This window comes from Hyperolius riggenbachi, chromosome 6 (assembly GCF_040937935.1).
Source record: "Hyperolius riggenbachi isolate aHypRig1 chromosome 6, aHypRig1.pri, whole genome shotgun sequence".
NCBI classification, from domain to species: Eukaryota; Metazoa; Chordata; class Amphibia; order Anura; family Hyperoliidae; genus Hyperolius; species Hyperolius riggenbachi.
Genome location: NC_090651.1, coordinates 317,954,077 through 317,966,253, shown reverse-complemented (window position 1 = coordinate 317,966,253; position 12,177 = coordinate 317,954,077). Strand labels below are relative to the sequence as shown.

Sequence of the window (12,177 nt, the reverse complement as noted above, 5' to 3'; positions counted from 1 at the left end):
ATATACTATATCCACAAACTCATCATTCTGCACCTATATATAGGGTTGCCACCTTTAGGGTAAAAAAATACCGGCTTGTGGGTGTGGCCTGAGGGGTGTGGTCTAAAAGTGGGAGTGGTTTGTCACGGACTTTTTAAAGGACAACTGACCTGAGAGGGATATGGAGGCTGCCATAATTTATTTACAAATGCAAATTTCCTGGCTGTCCTGCTGATTCTCTGCCTCTAGCCATAGCCCCTGAACAAGCATGCAGATCAGATTTTTCTGACTAAAAGACTGACAAGATTAGCTGCCTGATTTTTTCGTGTGTTTGATGCAGACATACTAATGCCAGAAAGCTCAGCTGGAGAGCCAGGCAACTGGCTTTGTTTAAAAGGAAATCAATATGGCAGCCTCCTTATCCCTCTCTCAGGTCTGTTGACCTTTAATGCTAAGTACACACTATACAATTTTCTGACTATTTCCAACAGTTTCAATCTGATTTCTGATCGATTTTCTGTTCACTTCTATGGAAAATCTATCGGAAATCAGATCGGAAATAGTTAATCTGACAGTAAAAAAGTCAGAAAATTGTATAGTATGTACCTAGCATTAGGCTCGCTCTGGGTCTCTTAGAGGCAGCATTAAAGGGAACCTAAACTGAGAATGATATGGCTTTTTCCTTTTAAAATAATACCAGTTGCCGGACTCTCCTGCTGATTCTGTGTCTATAATACTTTCAGCCTCAGCCCCTGAACAAGCATGCAGCAGATCAGGTGCTCTAACTGAAGTCAGACTGGATTAGCTGCATGCTTGTTTCAGATGTGTAATTCAGACACTACTGCAGCCAAAGAGATCAGCAGGACTGCCAAGCAACTGGTATTGTTTAAAAGGAAACATCCATATCCCTCTCAGTTAAGGTTCCCTTTAATAGGTGTATTTATACTTAGCTGGGGAACTTCCTCCAGCCCTGTGAGGTGCCTGGGTTCCCTCACCAGCCGCTCCATTCACTTGATATGCTCCCCCAGTAATATCTGGCTGGCCGCGCTCTTCTGTGTCATGCGTCTACCCCTGTAGTGCTCCCGCAGCGGGGAGCATTCCGCACCTGTGCAGTAGCGTCCGGGTCGCGTATGTGCAGAAGCAAATGGCTGGCCGTGATTGTCCAGATTACCAGGGGAGGGACGATCGTAGGCGGCAGGCTGTTATACATTAAAAAATAGTTTATTTACATGTACAGCCCTGCAATCTACTGCAGCGCTGTATGGGGGACAGCTCTGTCACTGAGCTGTCCCCTCGAGCGTGCCACAAGAAGATCCCTCTCATAGGCTAATGCCTATGAGAGGTGATCAGCTCTGATTGGCTCTTCAGGGGTAGGGAGGGTGGGAGAATTATTTAAATAAAATACGTGATTTTATTAAAAAAAATAAATAAAACTAAAAAAAATAAATCTCAGTAGCAATCAGATGTTACCAACAGAAAGCTCTGTTGGTGGCAAGAAAAGGGTGGGGTAGGATTAGCGTGTGAGCTCCTCTGAGGACAGTCAGTGACATGACTATGTACTCTGTACAGTGCTGCAGAAGATGTCAGTGCTATATAAATACATAATAATAATATGGTAGGACATTAGCCTATGACTATGGTAGGATAAGAGTGTGAGCTCCTCTGAGCACAGTCAGTGACATGACTATGTACTCTGTAAAGTGCTGCAGAAGATGTCAGTGCTATATAACTATATAATAATAATATGGTAGGACATTAGACTATGACTATGGTAGGATTAGAGTGTGAGCTCCTCTGAGGACAGTCAGTGACATGACTATGTACTCTGTAAAGTGCTGCAGTAGATGTCAGTGCTATATAAATACATAATAATAATAATATGGTAGGACATTAGACTATGACTATGGTAGGGTTAGAGTGTGAGCTCCTCTGAGGACAGTCAGTGACATGACTATGTACTCTGTAATGCTGGGCATACACGGGTCGATCCGGCGGCCGATTAGCCGCCAGATCGACTCCCGCCGCGTCCCCGCGTGCACCCGGATCGATTCCCGCTCATCCCCGCCGGCGCTTCTTATCTTCCGCTCGATTCGCCGCTATTGTCCGCCCGCGGGTGTCGAGCGCGGAATCGATCCCCGCAGTGATCGAACACGTCGGATATTATCAATCGAGCCATCAGTGGCTCAATTGATAAGGAACAAACTGACCATGCATGCCCAGCATAAAGTGCTACAGAAGATGTCAGTGCTATATAAATACATAATAACATGGTAGGACATTGGACTATGATTATGGAAGGATTAGAGTGTGAGCTCCTCTGAGGACAGTCAGTGACATGGCTATGTACTATGTAATGTGCTGCAGAAGATGTCAGTGCTATATAAATACATTATAATAATATGGTAGGTAGGACATTAGACTATGACTATGGCAGGATTAGAGCTTCTCTGGGGACAGTCAGTGACATGATTACGTACTCTGTAAAGTGCTGCAAAAGATGGCAGTGCTATATAAATACAGTACATGATAATAATATGGTAGACATATTATTAGACAGACTATTAGACAGACTACGACTATGGTAGGATTAGAGTGTGAGCTCCTCTGAGGACAGTCAGTGACATGACTATGTACTCTGTAATGTGCTGCAGAAGATGTCAGTGCTATATACATACATAATAATAATATGGTAGGACATTAGACTATGACTATGGTAGGATTAGATTGTGAGCTCCTCTGAGGACTGCCAGTGACATGACCTGTACTCTGTAAAGTGCTGCAGAAGATGTCAGTGCTATATAAATACATAATAATAATAATATGGTAGGACATTAGGCTATGACTGTGGTAGGATTAGATTGTGAGCTCCTCTGAGGACAGTCAGTGACATGACTATGTACTCTGTAATGTGCTGCAGAAGATGTCAGTGCTATATAAATACATAATAATAATATGGTAGGACATTAGACATATGACTATGGTAGGATTAGATTGTGAGCCCCTCTGGGGACAGTCAGTGACAGGACTATGTACTATGTAATGTGCTGCAGAAGATGTCAGTGCTATATAAATACATAATAATAATATGGCAGGACATTAGTCTATGACTATGGTAGGATTAGATTATGAGGACAGTCAGTGACATGAATATGCAGGGGTAGCTCTAGAAACTTTTAAGTGACAGTGCTATGTAGATACCTATGCACACGTAGCAAAAAAATATGCATGCCCACACACTGGAAAGTGGCTGTGACCATACAATAGAAAGTGCCGATTGATTTTCTGAGTGATTTTCTGATCGATTTCCATAGAAGTAAATGCTCAGAAAATCAATCGATCTTAAGATCGGACAAGCCGGAAATAATCGATCTGGCAAGTAAATCTGCCAAAAAATTGTATGGTGTGGATACAACATAAGGGAGGTTCATAATGATGTGTGCCGCTGGGTAGAGCACCATTACTTACCTACAGCCCATACAACATGTGCCATCTTCTCCACCTGATCACCAGGTTCTATCAGCTTTTATGATTCCTGGCATAGTTACATGCATGCCACAATGCATGCTGGGAGATGAGGTCCCTGGATGCGAGTACAACACTCTACTTGCATCCATGGACTACATCTCCCAGCATGCATTGCGGCACACATGTGCATGACTGCCAAGAATTACAAAGTGAGCAGAAGCTGCCGGAGAAGATGGTGCTTGTTGTATTGGCCAGCGTACAAAGATCGACATTAAGGCTAATGTCCCCTGAAAATATAGAATGTAGATGTGGTAAATATGGTAATTGTTAAAGAACACTGTAATATCATTAAAAAAATTTACCTACCTGGGGCTTCTAAACAGCCCCCTGCAATCGCCGTGTGCCTGCACAGGGACAAAACGATCCTCTGGTCCCCCGACGCGGCTCACTTTTGTTTTTCCGGTCAGGCGCCGCCACTGTGCTTGTGCGGCCTTGGCCACGGGCTTCCTGACTCCCGCTCACATAGCCGAGAGCATCCACCACAGTATGAGAAAACCTTGTACTGCAGCTGTGCAGGACACTCCTGGGGACCTGAGTGTGAGTGAGGTCGTGTGCAGCCAGGAACGCACAAGCGCAGTGGCCGCGCCTGACCGGAAAAACTAAAGTGAGCCGCGGTGGGGGACCCGAGGATCATTTTGTCCCGATGCGGGCACACGGTGATTGCAGGGGGCTGGTAGAAGCCCCAGGTAAGTTATTATTATTATTTTTTTTAATGATATTACAGGTGTCCTAAATGCCATTAGCAGCAATGAACCAGAAGGACGTAGTACCAAAAAAAAAAACAAAAAAACTACACATAGCCATACAGGAAAACAAGGGGCTGTCCTGCAGCAAATAAAACAAGTAACCAGCAGGGAAAGGGTGTAAATTTACACACAGGCAGCATCAGCAATAAATCTGCCATGCTGAGGAGAGGAGAGAGGGAATGAATAGCCAGGCAGAGGGAAGAAGAAGAAAGTCAGGACAGGAGATAAAGGAGTGTGAGCCGCTTACCAGGCTGAATGCAGACACAGGGAGGACACCGTAAGAGGAGGGAACCCAGGAGAGGGAGGGGGGATGGAGAGAGTCAGGCTCCCCTCCTCGGCTGCCTCTGCCATCACTTTTGCTTACACAGACAGAGAACTCCTCCGCTCTCAGTCCGCGCAGGCTGCTCAGCACTCCCTCCTGACAGGCTTGCTCAGTCTCCACACAGTGACCTCACGTAGAGCACGCAGCACGCTAGACGTATCAACAGGAACAGCACCATGGGGGAGGGAGCCTGAGGGGGAGAACAGCCTGTAGCCTTAGAAGTATTATTGTAACAGATCAGGCGTCTCCCCCTCTGCTCTTGTGGAACAGTCCAAATTACCGGCTGGATACATTGCCGGTAAAAACATTTTTCCGGCAGCGGCTTTTTAATCAATTTTACGGCTGGGCCGGAGAGATACCGGCCGGGTGGCAACCCTACCTATATACACAGGTGACAGACACTATGCTGCTGGCTCGCAGCAGGAAGATCTCTTAGCAATAGCAAACTAACCAGGCAGTCAGTCATGAATCACTATCAGGATACTATTCCTCACTCAGTCACTACGGTAGCTATGTGTCACTGAAGCTGACTGTCTCTTCATTGCACTCTGACTAGTCTCACATCATATCAAATTCCTGCTGCCCAGTATAACTAAGAAGGATGCCCCAATTGCTTGTACGTGGTTTAGGAGTACTAACTAAAAATATTAATACATGCAGACAGTTTAAAAATAATACCAACATAGGCAAAATGCACCAAGACAACACAGCCAGGGAAGTGGTGTCAGTGTGTCATGCACTTACTTGATTATTATGGCTGCAGCAGATGCAGTCCATTCCCCACTACGCAGCCAGCCCAGCCAGAGAAGAAGACGCCTGCGAGGGACGTTAGTGTGTTGTCACTGTCATGTGACCGTCGTGACGTGATGACTGAGGAAGGGGGGCGGAGTCGGACACATCAAGTTAAAGCAGACAGCCAGCCAGAGACCTCCGTGCCCCACTGACCACACCACACATCAAGTGAAGGGGCGGGCCGTGGGCGGGACTCACGGGAGAGACACTAAGCGTCAGACAGCCACAGTAAGCATGGCATGGGCTTAGGAGTGAGCTAGCTGCACGCTGGCTTAGTGGCAAATTGCATGCCACTAAGCAGGCAGCGTTGTAGCCATGGCAACTGTACACTCTCTCAGAGAGAGAGAGAGTGTACACTGTATACATAGACAAATTCTCGCCGCGGCCGGTAAATTGCAGGGCGGGCAGCAGCACTAAGGAAGCCTCCGTCCATCCGAAATGCGCTCATGATTTATTGATTGACAGGCGCCCAGAGGCCGTAGCCTCGCCAGCCTATGTGTCGGCCCGGCTCTGCAGGTGAGGAATCGCTGCCAGGCTCCACAAGGTTCACCCAGTGCGCGGTAAGGGAGATGTATCGACCCTGGCCAAACGCACTCGTCCAGGTGTCAGTGGTGAGGTGAACCTTGCAGGCAACGGCATTCTTCAAGCTTCGGGTTACTTTGCTGACCACGTCCTCATGCAACTCAGGCACTGCAGAGCGCGCAAAGTGGTAGCGGCTGGGAACCACGTAACGTAGGATGGCCACTGACATCATGCCCTTGAAGCTGTTTGTCTCCACCACTCGATATGGCAGCATTTCGCAGGCCAGAAGCTTGGCTATGCTGGCTGTTACTGCCACGGCCCGGGGGTCATTTGCTGGCAATTTCCTCTTGCGATCAAACATCTCCGAGACAGACAACTGAATCGTAGGGCTGCACACTGAAGGGCTGTTGGTTGTTGTGTTTGATGAACACTGGGAGACCTCAAGAGCACTACTCCGGAAAGTGACAGTGTCAGCGTCTGATGTTTGTGAATGTTGTGAACCACACAATGGCTGGGCTACTGCTGCTGCTGAGGCGGGTCTGGTGGTGAGTCTGGTGACCCCAAGGGAGGCAGTGTTGCTGGTACCCTGTCCTGCCGCGTTTGCCCACAGAGTGGGATGTTTGGATAGCATGTGGCAGCTCATGCTGGTGGTGGAGAGGTTGTTAATACTTTTCCCCCTGCTCAGGCGGGTCTTGCACACCTTGCAAATCGCCATAGTACCATCCTCAGTGCAGTCTTCAAAGAAAGCCCAGACTTTGGAGCACCTGCCTTGCTGGCGATTTCTGTTTGCGCCTCTTTTGCCTCTCACTTGAACTTCCACGCTTGTGGTGCCTGAAATTGCGCGCCGCCTACCTTGTGGCACAAGGCGAACTCGTGCAGCAGTGGGTTCTTCAACAGACTCATCTGTGCTGCTGCTACAACGGCGATGTTCTCGTTCACAAACAAAATCTGGGTCTATGTCCACATTGTCCATACCCTCCTCTTCCATCTCCTCAAACTCGTCATATGTCATTGTGGGGGGCCGCTGCCGTGGAGTAGAGCTCCCCAGAACAACCTCTGCGCAGCTCACTCCAACGTCGTCTTCCAGATCTTGTCGGCCGACCTCCTGCAATTGCAACCCCTCCTGCCCAACTTGCTCTGGGATTTGGGTTTCAAAGTCCTCGGACTCGCCTTGCATTTCAGTGCGCGGTGCATTTCCCACAGTTAATAGTTGTGAATCCGGGCACAACATTTCTGGCTGTTCCTCCATTGACCTTTCAAAGGTGGAAGTTTGTTGGGCTGGGAATAGCTCCTGCGAATACCCCATTGTGTCCTGAGGTAATTGATCGGACTGGTTATCTGGCAGTTGTGTGCGTGGTGTCACTGCCGGTTGTGTCAGCTTTGTGCCCACTGGCTCCTTGTAACTGGCTGAGGACTCGGACCTCGTGCGTGATGTGCTGGTGCTGCTTAACCCACTGCTGGACGCTTGAGAGGTCATCCAAGTAATTATCTGGTCCTGTTCTTTTGGATTTGTGAGGGTTGTTGTCCTGGACAACATGGGCGGTATTGAGTGGGTTTTCTTGGGTGCTCCCCTGTGGCCTGTACGTGAACCGTCAGGGGAAACACCTCTTCCCTTGCCCCTCCCTCTTTCACCGGATTTCTTCCTCATTTCACTTATCCTTAAAGTACACGCTGACTGGCAGCAGTACAGTGGCAGTACAGAAATGCTATACAGCGGTGGGTGAGCGGTGTACCACTTTTCCCAGAAGCGACACAGAGCACAATGCTATACAGTGGCGGGTGAGCGGTGTACTACTGTTCCCAGCAGACACAGAGTGGCAGTAAACACAATTCTATATAGTGTGCTGGGTGAGCGGTGTACACAGAGTGGCAGTAAACACAATGCTATATAGTGTGGCTGAGCGAGCGGTGTACTACTGTTCCCAGCAGACACAGAGTGGCAGTAAACACAATGCTATATAGTGTGGCTGAGCGAGGTACACAGAGTGGCAGTAAACAGAATGCTATATAGTGTGGCTGAGCGAGCGGTGTAGTACTGTTCCCAGCAGACACAGAGTGGCAGTAAACACAATGCTATATAGTGTGGCTGAGCGAGGTACACAGAGTGGCAGTAAACACAATGCTATATAGTGTGGCTGAGCGAGCGGTGTACTACTATTCCCAGCAGACACAAAGTGGCAGTAAACACAATGCTATATAGTGTGGCTGAGCGAGCGGTGTAGTACTGTTCCCAGCAGACACAGAGTGGCAGTAAACACAATGCTATATAGTGTGGCTGAGCGAGGTACACAGAGTGGCAGTAAAAAGAATGCTATATAGTGTGGCTGAGCGAGCGGTGTACTACTATTCCCAGCAGACACAGAGTGGCAGTAAACACAATGCTATATAGTGTGGCTGAGCGAGGTACACAGAGTGGCAGTAAACAGAATGCTATATAGTGTGGCTGAGCGAGCGGTGTACTACTATTCCCAGCAGACACAGAGTGGCAGTAAACAGAATGCTATATAGTGTGGCTGAGCGGGGTACACAGAGTGGCAGTAAACAGAATGCTATATAGTGTGGCTGAGCGAGCGGTGTACTACTGTTCCCAGCAGACACAGAGTGGCAGTAAACAGAATGCTATATAGTGTGGCTGAGCGAGGTACACAGAGTGGCAGTAAACACAATGCTATATAGTGTGGCTGAGCGAGCGGTGTACTACTATTCCCAGCAGACACAGAGTGGCAGTAAACAGAATGCTATATAGTGTGGCTGAGCGAGGTACACAGAGTGGCAGTAAACACAATGCTATATAGTGTGGCTGAGCGAGCGGTGTACTACTATTTCCAGCAGACACAGAGTGGCAGTAAACAGAATGCTATATAGTGTGGCTGAGCGAGGTACACAGAGTGGCAGTAAACACAATGCTATATAGTGTGGCTGAGCGAGCGGTGTACTACTATTCCCAGCAGCGACACAATGACTAGGAGGGAACCCTGGCTAGCGTGGCTGGAGCGCGAACTACCCTGCCTGCCTACCCAAAGCTAAACCCACAGACAAATGGCGGAGATATGACGTGGTTCAGGTATTTATTTACCCGAACCACGTGACAGTTCGGCCAATCAGAGCGCGTTCGGGTCCGAACCACATGACCCGTTCGGTCAATCACAGCGCTAGCCGAACGTTCGGGGAACGTTCGGCCATGCGCTCTTAGTTCGGCCATGTGGCCGAACGGTTTGGCCGAACACCAACAGGTGTTCGGCCGAACTCGAACATCACCCGAACAGGGTGATGTTCTGCAGAACCCGAACAGTGGCGAACACTGTTCGCCCAACACTACTTACTACCTATACTGAAGGCCCCTATACCTAGCTACCTACCTATACTTAAGGCACATATACCCTGCTACCTATACTGAAGGCACATATACCCTGCTACCTATACTGAAGGCCCCTATACCTAGTTACCTACCAATACTGAAAGCACATGTACTGTGCTACCTATACTGAAGGCCCCTATACCTTGCTACCGATACTGAAGGCACATGTACCTTGCTACCAATACTGAAGGCCTCTATACCCTGCTACCTACCTATACTGAAGGCACATATACGCTGCTACCTATACTAAAGGCCCATATACCCTGCTACCTATACTGAAGGCCCATATACCCTGCTACCTATACTGAAGGCCTATATACCCTGCTACCTATACTGAAGGCCCATATACCCTGCTACCTATACTAAAGGCCCATATTCCCTGACACCTATACTGAAGGCCCATATACCCTGCTACCTATACTGAAGGCCCATAAACCCTGCTACCTATACTGAAGGCCCATATACCTTGCTACCTATACTGCAGGCCCCTATACCTTACTACCTATACTGAAAGCTACCAATATTGAAGGCACCCATACCTAGCTAGCTATACTGAAGGCACCTTTACCTCGCTACCTATGCCTGGGTATCTATACTGCGGGCAACTATACCACGGATCGCACAATTTTTATGTGCAGGATTCGTTAGAGTCGGGATTCGAAAGGTCGAGATATTCAAGAACCTTTTTAGATTCGGATCCGGATTCGGATTCGAAGAAATTGTGGATTCGTCCCATCCCTACTTTTTGATGATCTTTTTGATACAATAAAGTGTGATTTTGAATTTTTGAACTCAAGAATTGCCTTGTGGTTTCATCACTCAAACAGATCCTCCTATACATAAACCTGATGTTACTTTGAGCGTGGTGGCCTGCTCAAGTGTGGATCTTTCTAATATCTACTTTATGCTGAGAGTCTTTTTTTCATGACTCAGTCCCAATAGTACTGAAATATACGGCCACCAATCAAGCAGGAAGTGATGCGCGCTTGTGGTCACTTCCTGCTTCGGGTATGTGGAAGCATTTCTGGGCCGACGTAGGAACGCTGCGGGTCCTACATGGTAATGTAGTTCTGCGCTAGCATTAGATGAGGCACTTCCAGTGCAGCGTACCGCAACGTGGGAAGGATGAACTTCCCCATAGGGTTTCATTAGGCAATTTGCCGAACAGCACCGTGCCAGTGCGAAAGGGCCCTTAGGGTTTCTTTGCCCAACTTTGCTTTGGCCTTTGAGTTACACCATTCTAGTTGGACTTCCACTTCCAGACATGGTCACAATAATTTTTCGTTGCAGTGCGCCTCCTCTCTTCTCCTAGGTGCTCCAGGGTGAAACAGAAAAAAGGGCACAGGAGCCCTTTTGAAAAAAACCAGTGCCACCATAGACACCGATGATACAAGCCGCATCTTGCAACATGAAAGGGAAATTTGGGCACACGGCGACAGCCGTTAGCAGGCACTTCAGGGTGCTAATTTTACCTTCTTTGCCGCAAATCCTGGCTCTTAGAATAGGCCCGATATGCTGCTAAGAAGGTAAATTTTAGCATAGAGGGGGCAATTTGCATAGCAGGCGCTGTGCCTCCTCCTTTCTCTAAGGTGTCCCAGGGCAAAAGGAGGAAAAAATGAGCACAGGAGCCCTTTCGGAAAAAAAACAGCGCCGCGATAGACGCCTATAGGAAAAGCCGCATCTTACTGCATGAAATGGAAATTTGGGTTAATGGCGGCTGCAGAATTTTACCTTTTTTGCCACAAATCGTGGCTTATAGAATAGCCACAATATGCAGCTATGAAGGTAAATTTTGGCACCTGAAGGTGCCTGCTAGTCAATTCCGCAATTTTTATTATCCGCCAGCCAAATTTATTTTCTGCAAGTAGGGTCCGCTGGAGTATTGCCCCCTTTTACCACTAATCGGATGTCTCCGGGCACCAAAATTTACCTTTATAGCTGCATATCGCTGCCTTTTTGTGGAAGAGAGGGGGTTAGCTCTAGGAGGGGGTTTTAGGGTTAGGCACCACCAGGGGAGGTCTTAGGGTTAGCACCACCAGGGAAGGGTTCTGTGTGAGAGTAGGGTTAAGTTTAGCCATAGTAAAATATCAGTAATATGTACCGATATTTTACTATCAAAATCCAGTAGTAGATTATTGCTAATTTTAGCGATATTTTACCAGCGTCAATCCCCTGCCTCCTTTTTTGCAGGCGCCTTTTTTTCATGTATGTGTCCTAGGGTGCCCTGAATCCTTCAAGGTCCTAGCAATGCCCCTGACTTATCCACTACTAGAAACCAACCCAGTACACCTGCACTGTGCATTGCAGATCTACAGTACCAGATCTTCAGGCTCTTTGTCAAACATCATGGGAGACTCATCAGGATGTGCAGTCACATTTGCAACACTATTTGTTGGGCGGGTGTTTGCTCCTGTCCTTGCTGTGCTGGTTCCTGCTGCTGCAAAGCAAACTGTTTATGCAAATAAACTCTTTTTATTGAGAAGTCACAGATAAATCCCAATCCTTCCCACATAACAAGGCTGCATGCTTTAAAGTGTACTTAAGATGAAGCAAAAAAAAAAAAATTCCTACATACCTGGGGCTTCCTCCAGCTCCCTTTGGCCTCATCGCTCCCTTGGCGCCGTCCTCCGCCTTCGGGATCTTCCATAAGGGCTCCTGGTAACTTTGGCCAGTTGCGGCCAGTCGGTGCATGTGCAGTGCGGCTACGTGTGCTCCCCTGTTGCACACTTGTGGCAAGGAGAGTTCTGCACCTGCCCAGTAGTACTGCAGAGGTGCAGAACACTAACGGCAATAGGAAAGTGGAGGGGCCGCGCATGAGCTTTAAGCACCGACTCCAGAAGTTACTGGGATCAGTTGTACAGAAAAATCGAAAGATTTTTATATTTTGTTTGAGAAATTTTAATTTCCCTTTTTTTTTCTATATGCTGTAAGTC

At 47.8% G+C, this 12,177-nt stretch overlaps 1 protein-coding gene across 2 annotated transcripts in view; it reads right to left on the bottom strand.

Annotated features, from left to right (window-relative positions):
- LOC137522868 (galactoside alpha-(1,2)-fucosyltransferase 2-like) overlaps positions 1-12,177 on the bottom strand; it is a 79,527-nt gene that overhangs the window by 24,511 nt on the left and 42,839 nt on the right. Inside the window, exon 1 of one of the 2 annotated variants that reach the window (XM_068243010.1) lies at positions 4,498-4,756. The exons of the other annotated variant lie outside the window; for it this stretch is intronic. The gene's annotated coding sequence lies outside the window, so the exon portion shown is untranslated. Of the gene's footprint in view, positions 1-4,497; positions 4,757-12,177 lie in introns of those variants that run through there. 2 annotated transcript variants of the gene reach the window in all.